This window comes from Pan troglodytes, chromosome 1 (genome assembly GCF_028858775.2).
Source record: "Pan troglodytes isolate AG18354 chromosome 1, NHGRI_mPanTro3-v2.0_pri, whole genome shotgun sequence".
In the NCBI taxonomy this organism is placed as follows: Eukaryota; Metazoa; Chordata; class Mammalia; order Primates; family Hominidae; genus Pan; species Pan troglodytes.
The window spans coordinates 125729277-125751803 of NC_072398.2; the positions used below are offsets into that span (position 1 = coordinate 125729277).

Genomic DNA, 22527 nt, shown 5'->3' on the forward strand with positions numbered 1-22527 from the left:
CTGCTCTCATAGAGCATACAATTTGTAACAAGTAAATTAGCAAGCATATAAATAAGACAACTGCAGGTATTTATAAACACTCTCCAGGATTTTTTGTTGTGTGAGAAATTCTGTATCAAGTTTTGTAATAATGTAAGTAGATAAAATATCACATTGTTTTCTATGTAAGTATTATACACAGGAAGTTTCAATACCTAGCATGCATCTCTACCTGGACTCTTCCTTTTTGTCTTTTCGTTTCTTTAGTGTCACAGTGGGCTGTATATGCCACAGGTTGTGTTTTTCACAAGTAGACACTGAGATGGAATTTAGCATGCATAATGTTTATAAGTGATAAGTATTTGTGAAAAAGATGGGGATGAAGGTATGTGGTTGGGCAGACAAAGAAGTTAAACTATGATGCAAGCTCAACAAAGCCTTGGTCAACCTTATATTGTGAGAACTGGAACACAAAAATCCAGTTAGAATAATCCCACATTGGCCAAAATATAAGGATCTTTGTGCCTCCACCTCAATTAGTCATTGAATATGGGCTGCCTTGGTTATCATATGCCATTTTAAGTGGCTCTTTGCAACTAAAGTATGGAACTAAAAACGGGGCTCTTTGCTTGTAGCCCAGCCACTTGACTTCAAAATGCATTTTTTTTTCCTTCTCTTGCATTTAAAGATACAACCTTGAGGCAAAATGCAGAGCCTTTTTTTTAATGAACCTTAAAATAGACTCCATATCCCTCCCCTTGTCATCATGTATACTCCCTTTACATTTATCTAACTGTGTGCTAGTATCTAATTACATGTCTTCTTAAATGTTCCAGGGACTAATCTGGAGACAGGTAGACCAATTCTGCAGACCCAGCTGCAAAGTTCCAGAGATTGCTTCAAGCTGGCTAATTAACAACCCAGCCATTGTTGACATGCTGTCAGCCTGAGGTCCAGGTGCACTGCAACTCAAGATAAGCAGCTGAAGAAGACACACAGCCATTATACTCATCCCCATTCTTACACGCCTTCCTTATCAAGTTTTCCTTTTTAAACCCCTGCCTTTCCCCCCACGCCCCTAAAAAGTCAAAGTAGTTACTTTGGATGGCAATCCAACTGCTTCCCCTTTGCTAGGTTTGGTTAATAAGTTACTTTCTCCCAGACCTCACTCTTGTTAATTGGACTCTGCAGGCAATGAGCATCCGGAACTGATTTGTTCAGTTGGTGACATGCCCTGTGTGCTCCGGGGGCTGAGCCGGAGGGTCTGGTTTCCATCAAACAAACCATGGGGCTGCCTGCTGCCTGTGAAATACAGCTGCTTGTGGCTAGCTGACCCCTTAGCTGGAACGGTGGGGAGTTTCCTTGAGGCTGTCTTAGGGGGATCCTGTCTTTCTTTTCCTGTTGCAGTGTCTGTTGCCTTCAGTGCTTCGTTGGTTCAAACAAAGTGATCTTTAGAGAAGTGGACAAACTTTGAAACTAGAATTTTGGAACTTTGAACTTCAGAACTGAGTGACTCAGTTGGAGTGCACCCGAACACCCTCTGCCCCCTTTGAACTGTTGCTGGGGCTCTACTCTATTTAGACTTGGCCGCTAGTGAAACCATTTGAGCATTTTATGCGTTTGTATTTGTGGCACCTGTGGGGCTTTTCTCGGTTTGGACTTAGTCGCCCGTGGGTAAGGTGGGGAGGGAAGGCGTTTGAATCTGAGGTGAGGGATTTGACACTCTACCCAGCCTCTTAAACGGGAGTTTCTATGGAGGTGCGTCATTTATTTGTACATGTGAGTGTGAATATGTGCCTTTTGTATGTGGACTTTAATTCATTCTGTCTCTCTCTGTATCTCTCTCTTTCCCCCTTTTCCAACTTAGCCAAAAGCTCCCTCTGCCTGAAAACAGTTCACCTTGACAGGTGACTTGCAGAGGTGGGAGAGATTTGTCCCACACAAGGTGTAGCAGGTCTGGAGTGCTGAGGCTCTCCCTGGCAGGAGAAAAATGAGAGTGGTGGGGGAATTAACCCTACAAGGTGCAATGGCTGGAAGGCTCCCATGTCTCCCGTCCTGTCCTTCATTTTCCTCTTCTTTTCTGTAAAGCCTGACTTCTTTTCTCCCTTCCATTCCTTTCTTTTCTTCTGGCCCTTTCTTTACTTCTTTGTATTACAAATAGTTATAATGGCAATTCGATATTTTCATATTTTGGCAAACTTAGCTAATGCGTGCTTTTCATGGTTTCTGTTTTGTTGTTTTGTAATGAGAGGTGACAGCGTGCTGGCAGTCCTCACAGCCCTCGCTCGCTCTCCGCGCCTCCTCTGCCTGGGCTCCCACTTTGGCGGCACTTGAGGAGCCCTTCAGCCCACCGCTGCACTATGGGAGCCCCTTTCTGGGCTGGCCAAGGCCGGAGCCCACTCCCTCAGCTTGCAGGGAGGTGTGGAGGGAGAAGCGCTAGCGGGAACCGGGGCTGCGTGCGGCGCTTGCGGGCCAGCTGGGGTTCCGGGTGGGCGTGGGCTTGGCGGGCCCCGCACTCGGAGCAGCCCGCCAGCCCTGCTGGCCCCGGGCAATGAGGGACTTAGCACCCGGGCCAGCGGCTGCGGAGGGTGTACTGGGTCCCCCAGTAGTGCCAGCCCACCGGCGCTGCGCTCGATCTCTCACCCAGCCTTAGCTGCCTTCCCGCGGGGCAGGGCTCCGGACCTGCAGCCCGCCATGCCTGAGCCTCCCACCCACTCCATGGGCTCCTGTGCGGCCCTAGCCTCCGCGACGAGCACCACCCCCTGCTCCACGGCGCCCAGTGCCATTGACCACCCAATGGCTGAGGAGTGCGAGCTTACGGCGCGGGACTGGCAGGCAGCTCCACCTGCAGCCTCAGTGCGGGATCCACTAGGTGAAGCTAGCTGGGCTCCTGAGTCTGGCGGGGACCTGGAGAGGCTTTATGTCTAGCTCAGGGATTGTAAATACACCAATCAGCACCCTGTGTCTAGCTCAGGGTTTGTGAGTGCACCAGTCGACACTCTGTATCTAGCTGCTCTGGTGGGGCCTTGGAGAACCTTTATGTCCAGCTCAGGGATTGTAAATACACCAATCAGCACTCTGTATCTAGCTCAAGGTTTGTAAACACACCAATCAACACCCTGTGTCTAGCTCAGGGTTTGTGAATGCTCCAATCCACACTCTGTATCTAGCTGCTCTGGTGGGGCCTTGGAGAACCTTTGTATCTAGCTCAGGGATTGTAAACGCACCAATCAGCACCCTATCAAAACAGACCACTCGGCTCTACCAATCAGCAGGATGTGGGTGGGGCCAGATAAGAGAATAAAAGCAGGCTGCCTGAGCCAGCAGTGGCAACCTGCTGGGGTCCCCTTCTACACTGTGGGAGCTTTGCTCTTTTGCTGTTTGCAATAAGTTTTGCTGCTGCTCACTCTTTGGGTCCACGCTGCTTTTATGAGCTGTAACATTCACAGCAAAAGTTATCAGCTTCACTTCTGAAGCCAGCGAGACCACGAGCCCACCGGGAGGCACAAACTCCAGACTTGGCCGCCTTAAGAGCTGTAACACTCACCACCAAGGTCTGCAGCTTCACTCCTGAGCCAGCGAGACCACGGACCCACCAGAAGGAAGAAACTCTGAACACATCCGAACATCAGAAGGAACAAACTCCAGATGCGCCACCTTAAGAGCTGTAACACTCATCGCGAGGGTCTGTGGCTTCCTTCTTGAAGTCAGTGAGACCAAGAACCCACCAATTCCGGACACAATGATAACACGAATAATGTTTTTATAGATATTTAAACATAAATTATTCTGGCTCTTAAAGAGGCATTTTGATGTGTAGACTCCAGTTTATCCTCTATCAAGTAAGTTTTTCTTAATTTCGGAATTATTATTTTTCGTTGTTTACTTGGTTTAGTAAATTGTCTTTATTTTATAGATTTTGCGTCTTCTTAAATTCTCTTTAGTGCAATGAATGAGGCATGATAGTTGGGTGCTTCCATCATAGAAACTATAGGAGGCTTAAAAATTTTGTTTCTAAACTGTTACTTTCATTCTCAAAATACTGGCTTATAATAGAAGAGAATTTACCTCAGTTATTATTATCACTATAAATGAAATTTAATTGGTTGGTTGGAATGGTTAAGAAACAATACTTGTTCTAAAACTGTTGCAATATTTTTTTTTAAAATCTCAATCACATTTGTGGGAACAAAAGTATATACATATGTATATATATATATATATATATGAGAGTGGTTTCATTTATAATTTGATCACTGATTGCCTTCTCAGGTACAGAATTTGCTGATTCAGTTTGGGAACTGGCTTGAACCGTTCCCACCCCAAAAATCCAGAATTTTATACCCAACTAAAAATAACCTTCAAAATAAAAGTCTTAATAAAGATGTTCTTAGACAAACAACAGTTAATAGTATTAGTCTCCTGTAGAGCAACGCTACCAAAATACTATAGGAAATTCTTCTGGATGAATAAAAATTATCTCAGGTAGTCTAAAGAAGGTATAAGAAGAATTAAGATCTTCAAAAAGGTAAATAAATGAGTAAATGTAAAAGACACCTGTTTAAACCAGTGCATCTCAAATTTTGACATGCATCAGAAACATCTTGTTAAAATAGGGCTTGTTAAAATGCAAATTTCTGAGCTCAATTCCAGAATTTCATAATTTCATGTATGTGTATATATGCCCGTGTGTGTGTGTATATATATGTGTGTGTTAATATTGTCTATCTAATGTATTGTAAGAAACCGTCTACATTTATTGCTGCAAATGATAACTGTAGTATAAAGACAGTATTATCTTTACCAAATCCATTTCAGTTGTGAAATTTATATATCTAGAAAAAGAGTGATTCTAATTGTTACTAGAATTATTAGTCAAAGTCAATAGCCTCACAGGCTAAATATTTTTAGTTCAGTTTAAGTAGGTTTACGGAGAGTGGTGTCTAATGTGTGTTCCCTGATCTCTTTGGAGACAACATAATTCTGTTTATAGTTCATAAGTTCTTTTCATACAAGGTATAGGACATAAACATAGTAAAAACATATCCAGGAAACATCATTTTTTGATATTATGCTCATCAGTATGGCATGAAATATCTACTTTCAGGACTTAAATCGCTGCCATTTAGAGCCAATATTTAGCTTTACAGGTTATATTTGATCATACATATATTTCCTCTCAGTTTCTACTTTCTTTAATTTTCATAAAAACAACATGCTTTATGGTTTTTCTGCGAAAGAGGGCTTTAAACAATATTTACAAAATCAAATGTTTGCAATACATTTATATTAAATTGTACTAATTACTTTTTTAATAGGTGCCAATAAACACATAAGACTTGAACAGTTCCTTAAAAAAATTTCTTTATTGCAGTAAAAATAATTCTAATATAGGCACACATATAATCATTGAGACTCATAATCAAAAGAAACTAATGTTGCGATTGGTAGCACTTATTTAATTTTCAAGTTTTGGAGGAATTTTAAATATATTACCAAATTTAATCATTCTATTAATATTATGATGTTAGTATTATTCTAATTCTGTTGATGAAAATTGAACCTTAAAATATTAAGTAAATTCTGTTTGAGCTAGAATTTGGGTGTGTGCTTACATTCATTCTCAAGTAAAAGAAATTATTTACAGTAAATTTCAGGGCCCTCTGAAATGCCGTGTTATCTTTGTGTAATAATTCTTAGAAGTATAATCAGGTATTACTACTTAAAAATACAAAATGAAACAAAATTAAGGAATAGAGATGTGCTAATTTTTGTATAATGGTATTACATTTTGTTTTATCGTTTTCAGAGCCAAGGAACTTACAGAAAATTAAATATATTTTACTTGAATATATCATATTTCTTTCAAGAAAATGCATATATAACTTATTGTAGTGTCTTCTGGGATTGGTGGTTCAAAGCCAAACTGCAGTATAGGATAATGAGGCAGTGAGTATGAAGTCATACCATCTTTTCCTATAAGGAAAGTTCATAACTTTCAATACCTTTTGGGATTGTAAGTAAAGATATCACATAAAATTTCACTAGCAATATTTGAGATTAAAATGAAAGAGAAGTAGTTTTTAAATTAACTTTAAAAATAGTTACTGGTATGAATATTTTATGGAAAGCAGTTCCACCAATTAGCTCCTAGGTGTGCAGAGACCTGATAGCTGGATGCTGCCTAAGGCACATATGACATTAGAAAAATAAATCCGTTTTGAAGAATTCAGAGGACAGGCTGGAACGTGAACATAGATTAAGTCACATGAAAATGAAAGGACTAAAGTTTGAAGTTCTTTAAAAATTTGCAATAAGATTGTAAACTCAATTCTCAGTTGCTCAGTCTGTGTAATTGCTTGGATACATGCATACTAGAAGACTTGAAGCCAGATGTTGATCTTTTATTCTCACCCTATGGATTCTGTCCTCTCTTTGAATTTATTATTGATTCCTTCAAAGTAAATGTTCACTGGGGTTTAGATTAGAGATGAAAACCTGGCACATAATTATGCTTGTGAATCTCACTATCAGAGGATTTGGCAAATGACTGTTTTCTATTTGAGTCTTCTCAAAAATCAGTAGCAGCTTTCATTGGCTTTTGTACCAATTAGCTAGAGAATTGATTTTAAATTAACCCACAGAAGCATTTTATGACTATGGAAATATTTCAGAAGTTTTATGTAACTTGCATTACATTTTAGAAATCATTAGCCCAAGGAAGAGTTGGTTTATGAGATCTGTTTTTGTTTTTTTTCTTCACCATCGCTTTGGAAATTAGAGTTAGCCAGTAAATATTTCTGTTTTATACGTAATTTGTTTTGGTCTGTTAGAATCCTTATGTTTTAAAAATACAGAATTATTCCAGCTTTCCTTACATCTCAAATTACTACTTTTTTATGTCAATACAAATTATAATTTAACATTCTTGGTAGTTTACGTACTGTTCACTCAGTTGCATCATGCTGCCCAACTCTCAAGAGCAACATTAGTCTATGATCTAATGTCAATAGCATCATAAAGTGTAACTACAATAAAGGAGCCTGGCGTGGTTCCTCACACCTGTAATCCCAGCACTTTGGGAGGCTGAGGCGGCGGATCACCTGACATCAGGAGTTCCTGACCAACCTGGCCAACCTGGTGAAACCCTGGCTCTACTAAAAGTACCAAAATTAGCTGGGCATGGTGGTCATGCGCCTGTAATCCCAGCTACTTCAGAGGCTGAGGCTGGAGAATCGCTTGAACACAGAAGGTGGAGGTTGGCAGTGAGCCAAGATTGCTCCACTGCACTCCAGCCTGGGTGACAGAGACAGACAGACCGTCTCTACATAAATAAAAAATAAATAAATAAATAAAAATGCAGTGTAACTACCATAATAGTGTCTTTGTTTTTGTGAATATTGTTGGAAAAGGGCATTATAATACAATTGGAAAAACTATGTAAAATGAAATCTAATTCAATTTATATCATAAATATTTTTGAGAACCATTTATCTATTCAGCAATTATTTACAAAACTCTACCACATAACATTTGTGGTATGTGCTAGAAATTAATTTTGAGAAAATCATACATGATTCTTTCATGGACCTTTATGGAATTAAGTTATAGAATTAAAGAGTTAAATAATCTTAAACATATATAACTTTCTGCTCTAATAATTTCTAAAGAGAAGAATTACAGAAAATGTATGTATAATGGACATTTTAAAAATGATAAATAAATGAAAGCTTCTTTTTATAAAGTGGCAGTTGAGCTGAAAGTTGAATAAATCAGTTAATGGAAACATGCATATGGGGTCGCTTTTGACAAACATTCCATAAATTGTTTATACTGAAATGAGCTTGGAACAATAAGAAATGAAAGTTCACATGAATGTAGCATAGGGAACTAATAAAATTGTAATAACATCATATCACTCTAGAGGTAGAGTAGAACTGAAGTAGGACATACAATCGAATTCAAGATTTAGATAATTACCTGAAGAGTAACGGTAACCAATTGAATTTTTTAACAGAGGGTTGAATAAAGTTTAAAAAGACCAATCTTTCTGGACACTTCATCAGTTTCCTAATATGCCACTTTTTCTTATTTCTCGTGTGACATTTTAGTTTATGTATATTCACTCATCCTGAGCAAGGTCCATATCTGCTAAGATAATTTCTTATTCTGTATCAATTAAAGTTTTTATATTTTCAGAATGAGAGTCACAGCTAACTAGAAGGAGAGCTAATCTTTTAACTGTATTTACAACAAAACATGATTAAATGATAATCTAAAATTTATGTTATTTCAAATTCCACATGTTAAAACATTAAATATTAAAATCAACATTTCATGCTTATAAATGAGTTTATAGTATCAAAATTTTGATGGTGGTAATTATGGTAGGAAAGAATTTCACAGTCAGTTGTTTTTCACAAAAGTAAAAGTGGAGGTCAATCCAGTATGGGCATATCTTCTCTTGCATGATGAATTTAAAAAATGATGACATTGTGGTTAAAATTTTAGTTTTTAGCTTGAAAATCTGTATCAATAACTGACTTTGCCTGTTTTTTTTTTGTTTGTTTGTTTTTGTTTTTGTTTTTGTTTTTGCAATGGAGTCTCGCTCTGTCACCCAGGCTGGAGTGCAGTGGTGCGATCTTGGCTCACTGCAACCTTTGCCTCCTGGGTTCAAACGATTCTCCTGCCTCAGCCTCCCGAATAGCTGAGACCATTTTTAGACATGGTATAATTTATATTTTCCACCAACCCTAGAATATGCTTATTACCCACATTTTTTAGATGAGAAAACCAGATTTGGAGAATTTAAGGTGTTTCCCCAAAGCACAGTGTTAAATAATCTCCGACTGTGTATACCTAAGAATAGATGATCTTGCCATATATTTCCTCCATGTAGGTATAGACTCTGTTAATATTTGTGTAAAAATGGGCAATTTATCTCCTTTTCTGTGCCTCTGTTCTGTGTAGTGATAACGAGTAGTTACAGTATTTATGTAGTGTAAAGCATGAGTGTGAGGTAAGAAATAAAACGGATGTGTAAGATGTTAATACCTAATTATCACAGTTTATTTTCCCTTTTGCAGATATATATTCTGCAAATATGTATCTGCAGAATATATATCTGCAAATATATATCTGAAGAATATATATCTGCAATATATTGTGCAGATGGAGATAGACTATATTCCAAGTATCCCTTGGGGCTAGGTGACCATAATAATAATGTTATAGTCAATGGGATGTGGGCAGAAGTAATATTTGTCTCTCTCTGGCCCAATTCATAAATATATCCAACAAAGTGATACTTTGTATTTTCTCCTCTTTCAGTAACTGGATACCAGTGACAAAGGTGATTTTGGAATTTGTAAATGTTAGACTCTCGTCTCTTTGAACAGAGATAAACTATATTTGAGCTAAAACAATTTTGGAGTCTAAATTTTTCTGTTTTTTTCTTTCATAACATCATGATTCTTTTTTTATGTAAAGTAATTTTCAGCATATCAATGTATATGAAAACCTACAATGATACCAAGAGATTCTTCTGTCATGGCTAGAAAAAACCCTCATTCAGTTAGAACTATGAACACAATGAATATTTATTCAAAGAACATATATTAACATTCACTGGAAAAAGTTAAAAAAAACCAAACTGAATTAAAAATGCATAGTTTTTTTAAAAAAACATTTTTATCATAGGTGGGAATTGAACAATGAGAACACATGGACACAGGAAGGGGAACATCACACTCTGGGGACTGTTGTGGGGTGGGGGGAGAGGGGAGGGATAGCATTGGGAGATATACCTAATGCTAGATGACGAGTTAGTGGGTGCAGCGCACCAGCATGGCACATGTATACATATGTAACTAACCTGCACATTGTGCACATGTACCCTAAAACTTAAAGTATAATAAAAAAATAAAAATTAAAAAATTAAAAAAATAATAAAAAATAAAAAAAATTAAAAAATTAAAAATATTTTTATAAAAAGTGAGTTTTACATTATATATTTTCAAAACAGCATAAAAGTATAGGAGGATTTATTATGATAACTGCCAATTCTATCAATGTAGAAGCATTTGATTTAATAAAGGCTCTTTAGTAAAAGTCTTAAACTCTCTCATTGTCTAACTCATTTTTTTACAACCCCCAACTATATTAATAAAATTTTTTAAAGTACCTGTTTTACATTCATTGGAAACATAAATTACTAAAGTTAAGTCTGATTTTTATCAATTATTAATAGTGCTGTTAATTCTTAGTTATAAAGATATGTAAATATGAAAAATAGAATTTAATATCTGAAAAAATGATATCCAGAAAGATACAAATCATGTTAGCCTAGGTCAGCAAGATGTCAGAACAGAAATTTCCCAGTTCACATTCCCCAATGGAAAGAAAGATTTAGCAGCCATTCACAGTCGAAAGTGCCTTTGCAGGAGCATTGGAGTCCAGATAGGAGATTGTGAATCCTCAGTGGAGTTTAAAACCAAAACATCCACTATAAGAGGGCAGGCTTGTGCCTCAGTGGCAGGCTTACCAACCATAGACCTAGCTTTAGACTAGAGGCAGCCATATACTTCTGGAAGATCAGCTCTTGTCCTGCTTTGCCATGGTTTTCACACCAGCATCATTAGCTCAGGAACCTGGGAGGACTCATGCCCATATCTGCCCCGGGTAAAACGCCCTCTGACATTGAACCTGACTACAGATCCTGCAGCAGCCCTGTAATTTGGCTCCAGCCCCACACTATCACAGTCCAGGGACAGTCTTGCCTGCTCTGGTACCTAATGAGAGATATGCCTCTTTATGCCCATGTTAACAGGCCCACTGACATTGGACTGGACAGTATCCCCTTGAAGAAGCTCAATGGCCCACTCTAGCCCCATGCTATCATGGTCTAGAGGCAGTGTTACCCACTCAAAAACCTGGCAGGAGCCATGCAAATTGTCATTCCCAGTAGAAGCCTGCTGACCTCAGACTTGCCTGTAGACCCTGAAATAGCCTAATGCTCTGGATACAGTCTTGCTCTACTGGGTTCCTGAAGGCAGTCCTGCCCACCCAGGGGTCCACGGGGGACCTTATCAATGAGAGTCTTTTTGGCAGGAGCTGTACCTATATAAGACACTGATTAAAAGGACTGTCATATTCAGACTCAACTGTAGACCCAAAAGTTACCCCACAACCCAACTCTATTCCTGCTCACCTACAGTCACAGATTTAGTCCCACCAGTCTGGGTATCCAGCAGAAGAAGGTCTATATCTGCCAAAATCAGTCTGTAAACACTGATAAAATTATTTGCTCCTTCAAATGTACGGACACTAATGCAAGTCTACAACGATCACCAAGAATCAGAAAAACATGACACCATCAAAAGAAACTAATAAAGGCCTGGTAATTGACTCTAAAAAAATGGAGTTTCATAAACTGCTTGACAGAGAATTCAAAATAATCATCTTAAGGAAACTCAATGAGCTACAAAAAAAAACATGTAGATAATGGAAGAAAAATCAGAAAATCAATACACAAGTAATATTAAATGTGTAACAAACCATACAAAAGAAAGAAATCCTGGAACTAAATAATACAATGACTGGACTTAAAATTTTAACAGGTAGCTTCAACAACAGACTCAATAATTCAGAAGTAAGAATCAGCTAACTATAAAATAGATCATTTGAAATTATCCAATTAGAGAGGGAAAAAAAAGAAAAAAGAAAAAGCAGCAAAAAAAGTATAAAGGATTTATGGGACACCATCAAGAATAACAATGTATTCATTACAAGAATCTGTGAAGGAAAAAAGGGAGAGAAACAGCAGAAAGTATATTTAAAGAAATGGCAGGTGAAAACTTTCCAAATCTAGAAGGAGAAATGAACATCTTGATTCATAAAGCCCAAATTTCCAAATAGATATAATTAAACTGACAAAAGTCAAAGACAATGAGATAATTTTATAAGCAGCAAGAGTAAAAAGACATGCCACATACAATAGAGCCCTCTTAAGATTATCAGTGTGTTTGTCAGCAGAAATTTTGCAGGCCAGGAATGAAATGATACATCCAAAGTACTAGAAAACAAAAGGAAAAACACTTGCCAACAAAGAATACTTTACAGGGTGAGACTGTACATTAAGAATAAAGGAAAGATAAGACTTTCCAAGACAAACAAAAAATAAGAAAGTTTTTTAACCACTAAACCTGTCTTACAAGAAGTGCTAAAGGAAGATTTTCAAGTTTTAAAGTACAGATGCTAAACAACAACATAAAAGTATATAAAAGTAAAAATATAATTTAAAAGATAAACAATGAAACAGAATATTTTAATCCTGTAATAGTAGAACATAAATCATTATTAAAAGCAGTATATAAACTAGAAGACAAAAGTAGTCAGAATAACCATAACCACGGGATTTTTAAAAATATCAATACGTTGTAGAAAGAAAATGTAACATCATTTACATAAACTGCCTATACAAGAAAAAACATAAAGTGTAGAGTATCTGTATGCAATTGAAGTTATGTTATCAGCTTAAAGCAGACTTCTTTATCTAGAAAATGTTCAATGTGTATACAGTAGATACACAAAAGGTAAAAGGGAAAGAACCAAAGCACATCATACAAAAAAATTACCAAACTACAAAAAGAAACACAAGAGAAGATTAAAAAATTACAAAGAGACAGGAAACAATTAATGAAATGGCAAAAGTAATTCCTTACCTATCAATAATTATTTTAAATGTATATGTATTAAATGGGTTACACTTAATGTGATCCATTTAATCTATTATAAATCAAATCAATTTAATAAATTTTAAATGTAAATGAATTAAACTTACCAACCAAATGAAACAGAGTGGCTGAATAAATTTATATATATAAATATTACATATATATATATGTTATCTACAATATATTTTCTAGATTCATGGGACACACATAGGCTGAAAGAGAAAGGATAAATATATTTCATAAAAAATAATCACAAAAAGAGAAGAGGGATAGTTATTCTTATATCATACAAAATAGACTTTAAGTGATAACTTGTCTCAAGAAACAAAGCAGGTCATTATATGATGATAAATTGTCACTTGAATAGGCAGATATAGCAATGATAAATACATGTATACTCAATGTCAAATATATCACAAATTGAATATATTCAGCTTTTCATTTGTCAATCATACTTCAATAAATCTGGGAAAAAATAATTATATAAGAAAGAAATAATTTAGTCTCTGTGAGGTCTTTTCTATGGTGATGTGTCATATTCACTTAATGTTTCCTTTACTGAGGTAGTATTCAACTAGGTATTAATAGGAATACTTAACTAGTGTAACTATGTCCTAAGATTACTAATGATAGAGATTTTTAATTATTCTACTCTTTTATCTTTGATCTTTGCTCACACAAACCTAGAAAATAAATATGTATGGCTATATTTTTTCTGATTGATGCTGTAGAATTTCTCCAGTTATGCTCTATGAATAAGTTCTGGAGGTCTAATATACAGAATGTTGACTATAGGTAATCATTCTGTGTTGTATATTTGAAATTGGTTAAGTGTAGATCTTATGTCTTCTCACCAAAAGTTTAACATGTGAGGTGACAAACAGGTTGACTAGGATGATTGTGGTGACTCACAATATATAGTGTATCAAAAAATCAAATTCTACACTTTAACTGTATAAAATTTATATTTATCAGTATAACCCCAATAAAGCTGAGAATAAAGGAATCAGCTTTTGGGAAACAAAAATGAATGATGTTAGTCCAAGCATTTATATATGCTCATAAACTTATTTTAAATTACTTTATTTGGGACTTAGTCCTCTATGTAGAACATTTGAAAGCTGGTACTGGTATATTTCTTTCTTTATGTTCAATCCTTTTTGACTTCCTCTATTACTCCAGTCTATATATCTAGCAGTCTCCCTTCAAACATCTCTACTCTATACAAATATATTCGCTTAATCCATTCCCAAAATTCCAAAATTGACTTTTCTCTTATAAATTTATGTACATGTTTATTCATATTACATTGTTTCTGGCAGTTACTGGCTCAACAAATGATTTTCATTCAGCTCAATGTTCTAAATATGTCACTCACAACAATAAAGAAGGTTTTAAAATATTCATAATCCTTTTCCAGACTATACATAATTAATTTAGTCCACTCTAGACACAATTCTACACAATAATGAAGAAATGCCCCTTTTCCCATTTTCAGTATCTCTCAAGGGCAATAAGAGATAGTATTGACTAGACTATACTCTTTATGTGAACTGAATGAAGTCAGAAAAAGTAAAGAGCATATCTTTAAAACAAAACAATGCACTTGGCAAACAGTGTAGTAAAAATGGAAAATGTTTTAGCATTTTTCAAGTTATACTCTAGTAGTCAACTGCCTGCATGAAGGTAGGCCCTAGGTACATATATATACACATATATATATACATATATATATGTATATACTAGTTAATGTTAATCATAAAATTGAGGACTTTGCCCATAAAATATCTTAATTACAAATTTTATTGTCATAATACTTCCTGGTTCCCCACATTTAGTGCTGTGTCATAGGATTTATATCTTTTTTTACCCATTTATAATCTTTCGAAAAAGAAAGCAGAATAAGATTAAAAGATGGGCTGTTTCAGACAAGAGATCCAGGGCAGGCATCTTTGATATGGGGCCATTTTATTATTACACTGAATGTGACATCATAGGCATTCAGAATCTGGTGAAAAAATCTTCTAGGAGCAGCTAACAAGAATCCTAATACAGGAGTGTTTATGGTTGGGTTGAGACACATTCAGGAGCTGAGTGATTGACAGCAAGAGGAGCAAGACATGAGGTAGATTTGTATTATATTCTCAGTGAAACGGGATAGCTTTAGAAGCTTTTTAATAAAAAGGATATATGATATAAATTTCCTACTGTAAGTATCATTCTCTGTATAGTAGGGAATGTAAATAGTACAAACAGAGAAATAATGAGAATGCATTTGCTACATTTTATAATAACTCCATTATTTTAGTTTATACTATACAAGTATAAAGGGAACATTGATTATTTTATGATAATTTTGAGAGTTTTTTATTGTAATGAATAGTTTTAGCAGTATCATTAGAGTTCCTTAAGAGTTCCCCAAGAGTCATTATCTTAAATATATTTTATTATGAATATTATAAATTATTTGGCAAAATTGGGGTAATGATATAAAGATTCGTAAGTGGAAGTATTCTATTGATATATAGTCTCTAAACAAAATACCTCAAATACAATATAATAAATATATTTCCAATTATACATGTTCTCAAAATATGTTAGATACATTTTAAGCTAATGTTAGTTTTAACATTATTTTATAGTAAATATTTTATATTTATGTTATTATGCCATTTATGACCCTACTAATAAACCACAAGTAATTTATTCTTGGTTAATTTTAATAGATATATATATATATAGTTTACTAAATTAACAACTTTTATTTAAAAATAGACTCTGAATCACAACTCAAATGTTTTCCCCCATCAATTTTGTTGATTTTTACATTTATTAAGCTCCATTAAAATTATAAATTCAGATGCAGCTTGACTTACAATGGAGTTACAACTCAATAAATCTGTTATAAATTGAAAACATTATAAGTAAAAAAGGCATATAATACACCTAAGATACAGAACATCATAGCTTAGCCTAGCCTAGCTTAAATGTGCTCAGAACACTTACATTAGCCTACAGTTGGGCAAAAGCAAGTAACAAATATTCTATTTTGTACTAAAGTGTTAAATATCTCATGTAATTTATTAAATACTGTAGTGAGAATGAAAAACACAATAGTCGTATAAGTTTTCAAAGTATGATTTTAAATGAATGCATATATTTTTTGCACAGTTATAAAGTCAAAAATATGTTAAATTAAACCATCATTGACGTCAGGGTCCATCTATATATCTTGCAGTATTTACATAAATGGGGCAGAAAAACAGATCCAACTTTTGTATCATTAAAATCAAAGAATAGGGAAGTGAGAATAGAGCTGCAAAATCATTCAATGAAATAATGACTAGAAATGTTCTAAATGTGGTAAAATACATAAATATACAGAGTTAGGAAACTGAGTGAACTGTAAATAGGATAAATTCAAAGAAACCCTACATATAATAAGGACCCCTCAAAACCCAACAAGACATTTCACAGTGAAATTTCTGAACATTGAAGACAAAGCAAAACCTTGAAAATAGCCAGAGAGAAATGATGCATTACCTACCAATACAAATGACAGCATACTTCTCAACTGACATGATGGTGTCTAGAAAAACATTGCACGATATTTTTAAGTGCAGAAATAAGATAACTATTAACTATGAAATCTATATCCAGTGAAATTTTTATCATGAACGAAGGGGATGCAAAGACATTCTATATTAAAGAAGTAGTAAAAGAATTTGGGTAGCAGATCTTGAGGACATCATTGAAAAATGGCAGAAGGAAGTTCTTCATAAAGCAAAGAAATTATAAAAGAACAACTCATGGATCACCGGGAAGGAAATACAACTGAAAGAATAGATATGTGGACACATACAATAGACTACCTTCACAAGTTGGATAATTCATTCATTGTATAATTCATGCAATAGACTATCTTCATGAGTTGTATAATTCATATTGATGATTGAAAATAATGACACCATCAGATAAAAAAGAAAATCATAATTAAAAGTCAGAAAGTAAAATATTTGAATGAAAGTCAGTCTTCTACACTGCACTTGAAACGTTAAAATGTTGATACCATTAGACTGTGCTAAGACACATATGAATAATGTAATACACAGAGCAACCACTAAGAAAAATATACAAAGACATACACTCAAAGCATTATGAAAAAAATTAAGATAGAATTCTAAAAACATGTTCAAGTATCCTAGAAGAAGGCAAAAAAAAAAAAAAAAGAGAGAAACAATGGAATAAGAAGCAGAGGAAGCAAGCAGAAGATAAATAATAAAATGGGAAATGTTTCTCTGATATAGAATTATTTTTTTAATTGTACATGGTTAAACATATAAATTTAAAGAAGCAATTGACAGAGAGGATAAAATACACAGCCTACCCATATCCTGTTTACTGGAAAATTTACTTCAAATTCTACAACATGCATAGATTTAAAGGATGGAAAAAATATACCATCAGTTATTACTTCAAATGTAAATTACTGGACCATGCCTCCAGAGTCTCTGTTTCAGTAGTTCCAGGATGGGATCTGAAACACTGTATTTTTCTTCATTTTTTAACTTTGATTTTAGTTTCAGGGGTATATGTACAAGTTTCTTATAAATTGTGTGTCGCAGGGGTTTGGTGTACAGATTATTTTGTCACCCAGATAATAACCATAGTACCCTATAGGTAGTTTTTCTATCCTCTTCCTCCTCTCACCGTCCACCGTCAAGTACTCCCCTGCATCCATTGTTCCCCTCTTTGTGTCCATGTGTATCCAGGGATTAGCTCCCACTTATAAGTGAGAACATGCAATGTTTGGTTTTCTGTTTCGGCATTAATTTGCTTAGGCTAATGGCCTCCAGCTGCATCCACACTGCTGCGAATGACGTGATTTTTTCTCTCACTATGGCTGCATAGTATTCCATAGTGTATATGGACCACATTTGCTTTATCCATTCCACAGTTGATGGGCATATAGGTTGATTCCATGTCTTTGCTGTGTGAATACTGATGTGATATACATACAGGTGCATCTTTCTTTTGGTAGAATATTCATTTTTCTTCTCGTATGTATTCAGTAGTGTGATTGCTGGGTTGAATGGTAGTTCAACCCTCAGTTCTTTGAGAAATCTCCAAACTGTCCTTCACAGTGGCTGAACTAATTTACGTTCCTACCAACGTGTATAAGCCTCCCCTCTTTTCTGCAATCCCCTTTTTTTCTGCAATCCAGCCAACATCTGTTATTTTTTGACTTTTTAACAAAAGCCATTCTGACTGGTGTGAAATGGTATCTCGTGTTTTGATTTTCATTTCTCTGATGATTAGTGATACTGAGCATTTTTCCATATGTTTCTTGGTCGCTTATATGTCTTCTTTTGCGAAGTGTCTGTTCATGGCCTTTGCCTACTTTTTAATGGGATTGTTTGTTTCTTGATTGATTTGTTTAAATTCCTTGTAGATTCTGACTATTAGGCCTTTGTCAGATGTATAGTTTGTGAATATTTTCTCTCATTTTGTAACTGGTGTGTTTGCTCTGTTCATAGTTTCTCCTGCCTTGCAGGAGCTCTTTAGTTTAACTAGATTAAAACTTTTCAAGTTTTGTTTTTCTTACAAGTGTTTTTGAAGACTTAGTCATAAATTCCTTCCTAGAGTTTGTTCTAGGATTTCCCTGTCTTAATTACATTGGGAAAACATAGTTTCAGCATTAAGTACTTATTCAGACGATTACAAATAATAGAAATTAAGAATATGGAAAATTTTGTTCACTTAAATAAATATAATATTGTGTCTTGTAAGTTGACAATTGTCAGGCTATATATTCATACTCTGCCATCATTCAAGTTTATAGTCTTAAATTAAAAACTAGTTAGCAATTTATGCATATATTTAAAAGTGCATTTAATAGGTATTCCTGTGTTGATGTTAGTTTGTGTTATTTTACTTGTATCATTCAAATTTGGACTTCTTTTTCATAAAATCAGAAGCAAAAAAAAATAGAAAAAAATGTCAATAACTAAAATGGTATACGAATATTCTGCTTTACATGGGAGATGAACTTTACTTATCAAATAGAATCATCATCAATGAAACACTACTATAAAGTGAACATTTGTCCCATAAGACTGCTTTTATAAAATAAAATGTTTAAAAATCAAATATCTATGAGAGCTAGATAATGTTTATACAAAAATTGTTTTAGATATGCTAGGACAACTAATAACAATGTTAAATTAGTGATATAAAGATTTATTAATCCCAGCACTTTGGGAGGCTGAGGCGGGCAGATTATGAGGTCAGGAGATCGAGACTATCCTGGCTAACAGGGTGAAACCCCGTGTCTACTAAAAATACAAAAATTAGCTGGGCGTGGTGGCGGGCGCCTGTGGTCCCAGCTGCTCGGGAGGCTGAGGCAGAAGAATGGCATGAACCCGGGGGGCGGAGCTTGCTGTCAGCCGAAATTGTGCCACTGCACTCCAGCCTGGGCAACAGAGCGAGACTCCGTCTCAAAAAAAAAAAATTATTAAAAATATAGGGATTAAGAAAAAATAAATTATACTTACTCTTTCAAAATATATGTATATATAGTTATAGAATGAGAGGTTAAAATTGTGTGCATTCATTCATAGAAGGTTGAGAAAGCTACAAAACTTTGTGTTTAAATAATATACATTTAAACATTGTCACAATTTCCAAAATTAGAGTTGATAACATGCCCCCTTTTTTTTTCAGAAAAAAGCTTTAAACTGATTATCATAGTATAATGTTGTCTAATAATTTAAAGTTAGTAACATTCCTTCAAAGAATAATTGTGCTAATAATTTTTAAGCAATGTGTAATCATCAAGATTCACACAAAAATTGTAATTATTTTACATTCCTAGACAGTAGAATAAAATAATTTTGAACAAAGTTAAAGTATGTTTTCAAATTTCATCCAAGACAAACTAAAGGGCTAAAAATTGAAAATATTTTATAAATCATTCTGAATAATATTACTGAATCATCAAGAGTATGATCAAGACCAAACATTTTTCTATATAAATAGGCAAAATGAATACAAATTGTTTCTCACACTATGAAGAACTCAACACTTATTGCAAATTCTAAATTCACAGCAATTCTCCAGGTAGAGGTTGATGGTTTTGTGCTGATTAGAAAACAAATGTGAAGAAGGCTATTTTAAAATAGGTTGCCTATACTCAACATAAGACCAAATCTAAAGGAGGTCAAATAATTTGTAAATGCAGTCATACAACAAAGCATCCGTAGTTCAATTGGCAATAACATCTTCTGCTTAGGTTCCTGTCTATAATTTTTACGAATAAGATTACGTAATTCACACGTGTTTTGTGATTAAATGTGTGACCACAAAAGACTGTAGAGAAAATCAAAATCAAATAATTTATTGAAATGAATACAATTAAATATTATATCTAAAATGATATATACATAATTTCAAAACAATATCCATGTTTTAAAATATAATTTTACATTTTTTATTTAAATAGAGTTATATGTTTTATTTAAGTAATAAAGTATGTCAAGGAATATATAAGGAAGATAGTTAATGCCTACGAATGTAATAAAAATATTTTTAATGCTTTCTCAATATGTTTTGATTCATAGTTATTTAAGAAAGTACCTAAGAATGACATAAATTGAAAATGTAGAATAAATAATAAGACATTCATAATTGTAAATCATATAAATTATAATTGTGACATTAATAAATTATTCATGCTTTTTTAGCTAAATCATTTCTGATATCGCAGTTAATTAACAAAAAGTTACTTCAATCTTTCTGAGGAAAACAATTTGAAACTTTATTATAAATGATATTATTTATCCATAGAAAATAATTCCTTACAACTTCTAAGTGAGCTATAATTTGCAAATTGAAAATGTATGCTGGTATTCATCTAAACCATGTACATTTGTTAATATTTTAATGTCTTACAATATATGGGATAAAACAAATTATAAAATGAAACATTCTAAATAAAGTTCTATGACATTCTGCAGGAGCTGGTGACACAGTTATTATGGAAGGATAACTGATAGTCTTAAGTAAGTTGTTGAATATTTTCCCCTGTAAGTCTGTCGTTTTCAAGAACATAGTGAACTTACAAAATTACTCTAAGCTTCCTTCAATTTTATGAGCTCTTTCTAATAAAGAAATAATCTGATTACCATACACTGACAATGGATAATACATATTATTAGAATTAATACACCTTACTTAGTTAAATTTTCACATCAAAATTCAATTTTTATTTTTCTTCTGTGTTATTCTACACCATTTCTGGTTAAATTACACTAAATGTTATCTCTACACATGAACTTAATAAGGATTATTTCCATAGCAACTAGTACAAGTTTTCAGTAAATAATAGCTTTGAAAGTGCTGTGTTGTTGGGATTATGTTTTGAGTTATTCTATTAACCCTAAGGGACTTTTATATTTATTTTTTCTTGGAAGGACTTAATTTGAAGAACAAAAGTAAAGATCAGATTTAAGTTAGAATAGGTGTTTCTCTTTTTTTTCTCTCTGAGAAATATCGACAGAGACACAGAGACTTGCTTGCACCCTGTGTTACATAATTGATAATTTAAAACTAAATTAAACCAATTATTTCCAGATATAATTGATATTTCGAAGACATTGTTTCCATTGGTAAAATATATTCATTCACATTTGCTTTCACAATTATTTATTCCTTAGGGATTATACCTATTTTGTTTACAGCCAGAAAATCACATGGGATTTACCCTACAGAGGCTATAGATTATTTAATTTTAATACAATTTAATTTTTATTCTTATTTATTTATAAATATAATTTGATAATAAATAATGGGTAACAATTATTTTAGTTTTTATTTTCTCAATGAACATTTATTAAGTTTTCTAACATGGTAATTATCCAGAAAGACATTGAACATAGACTAGTAAGCAAGCAGACATTGGCCCTGATCCCATGAAGGAAGCATTTAATTAGGTAACATTACAATTTCATATAAGCATAATTTTATCTTCTTATATGAATGCAGAAGACTAAGATAAGTGATAAGACAAAACAGAGTTACACACATTAAAGTAGTAAACATCCATGAATCTACCAAGGTTTAAAGTGCTTCAAACACGTCTTAGGGATAATCCACAGTATATAAAACCAGCATATAAAATGCTACCTTAGTTGAGAGAACAACCTTGAACAACAGAAAATGAACAGTTCTTTTAAGTATTTCTACGTTTCTGGGCCTTTTGATCCTTATTTTCCTGACATCACGTTGCAGGTCTGGAATAAGCCTTTTAGTTCTTCTTTTCCATGTGTTTTAGACATTTGTGGTTATTTTTCCAGCTTCTTCATTGATGGATTACATACTGTCCTTTTTTTTTATTTTCCATTTTCTCTAGAGAGCACAGCATCTATATTTATCTGTGTATAGACTGCACTTTGTCATACATTAATTTGATTTTTTTTTTAAGATGGAGTCTCATCCTGTCACCCAGGCTGAAGTGCAGTGGAACAATCTCAGCTCACTGCAATCTCCGCCTCCCGAGTTCAAGCTATTCTCCTGCCTCAGCCTCCCGAGCAGCTGGGATTACAGGCGCCCGCCACCACGCCCAGCTAATTTTTGTGTTTTTAGTAGAGATGGGGTTTCACCATGTTGGTCAGGCCGGTCTCAAATTCCAGACCTCATTTATTTCCACAAAGCCCCCCAGCTCTGTGGATCTTGTAAACAAATCATTGCCTTTTAAAAAAATGTTTCCTTAACTTGGAACAACACTGCTACAGAAACCACTAGCATCAACAAAGAC

At 34.3% G+C, this 22527-nt stretch overlaps 1 long non-coding RNA gene across 5 annotated transcripts in view; it reads left to right on the forward strand.

Annotated features, from left to right (window-relative positions):
• The first annotated feature begins 14731 nt into the window (after nucleotides 1-14731).
• Nucleotides 14732-22527, forward strand: part of LOC104001777 (uncharacterized) — a 28452-nt gene continuing 20656 nt past the window's right edge. For all 5 annotated transcript variants that reach the window (XR_010152920.1, XR_008548329.1, XR_008548330.1 and 2 more), the window contains exon 1: nucleotides 14732-14838. This is a non-coding gene — a long non-coding RNA (uncharacterized LOC104001777). The remainder of the gene's footprint in view (nucleotides 14839-22527) is intronic.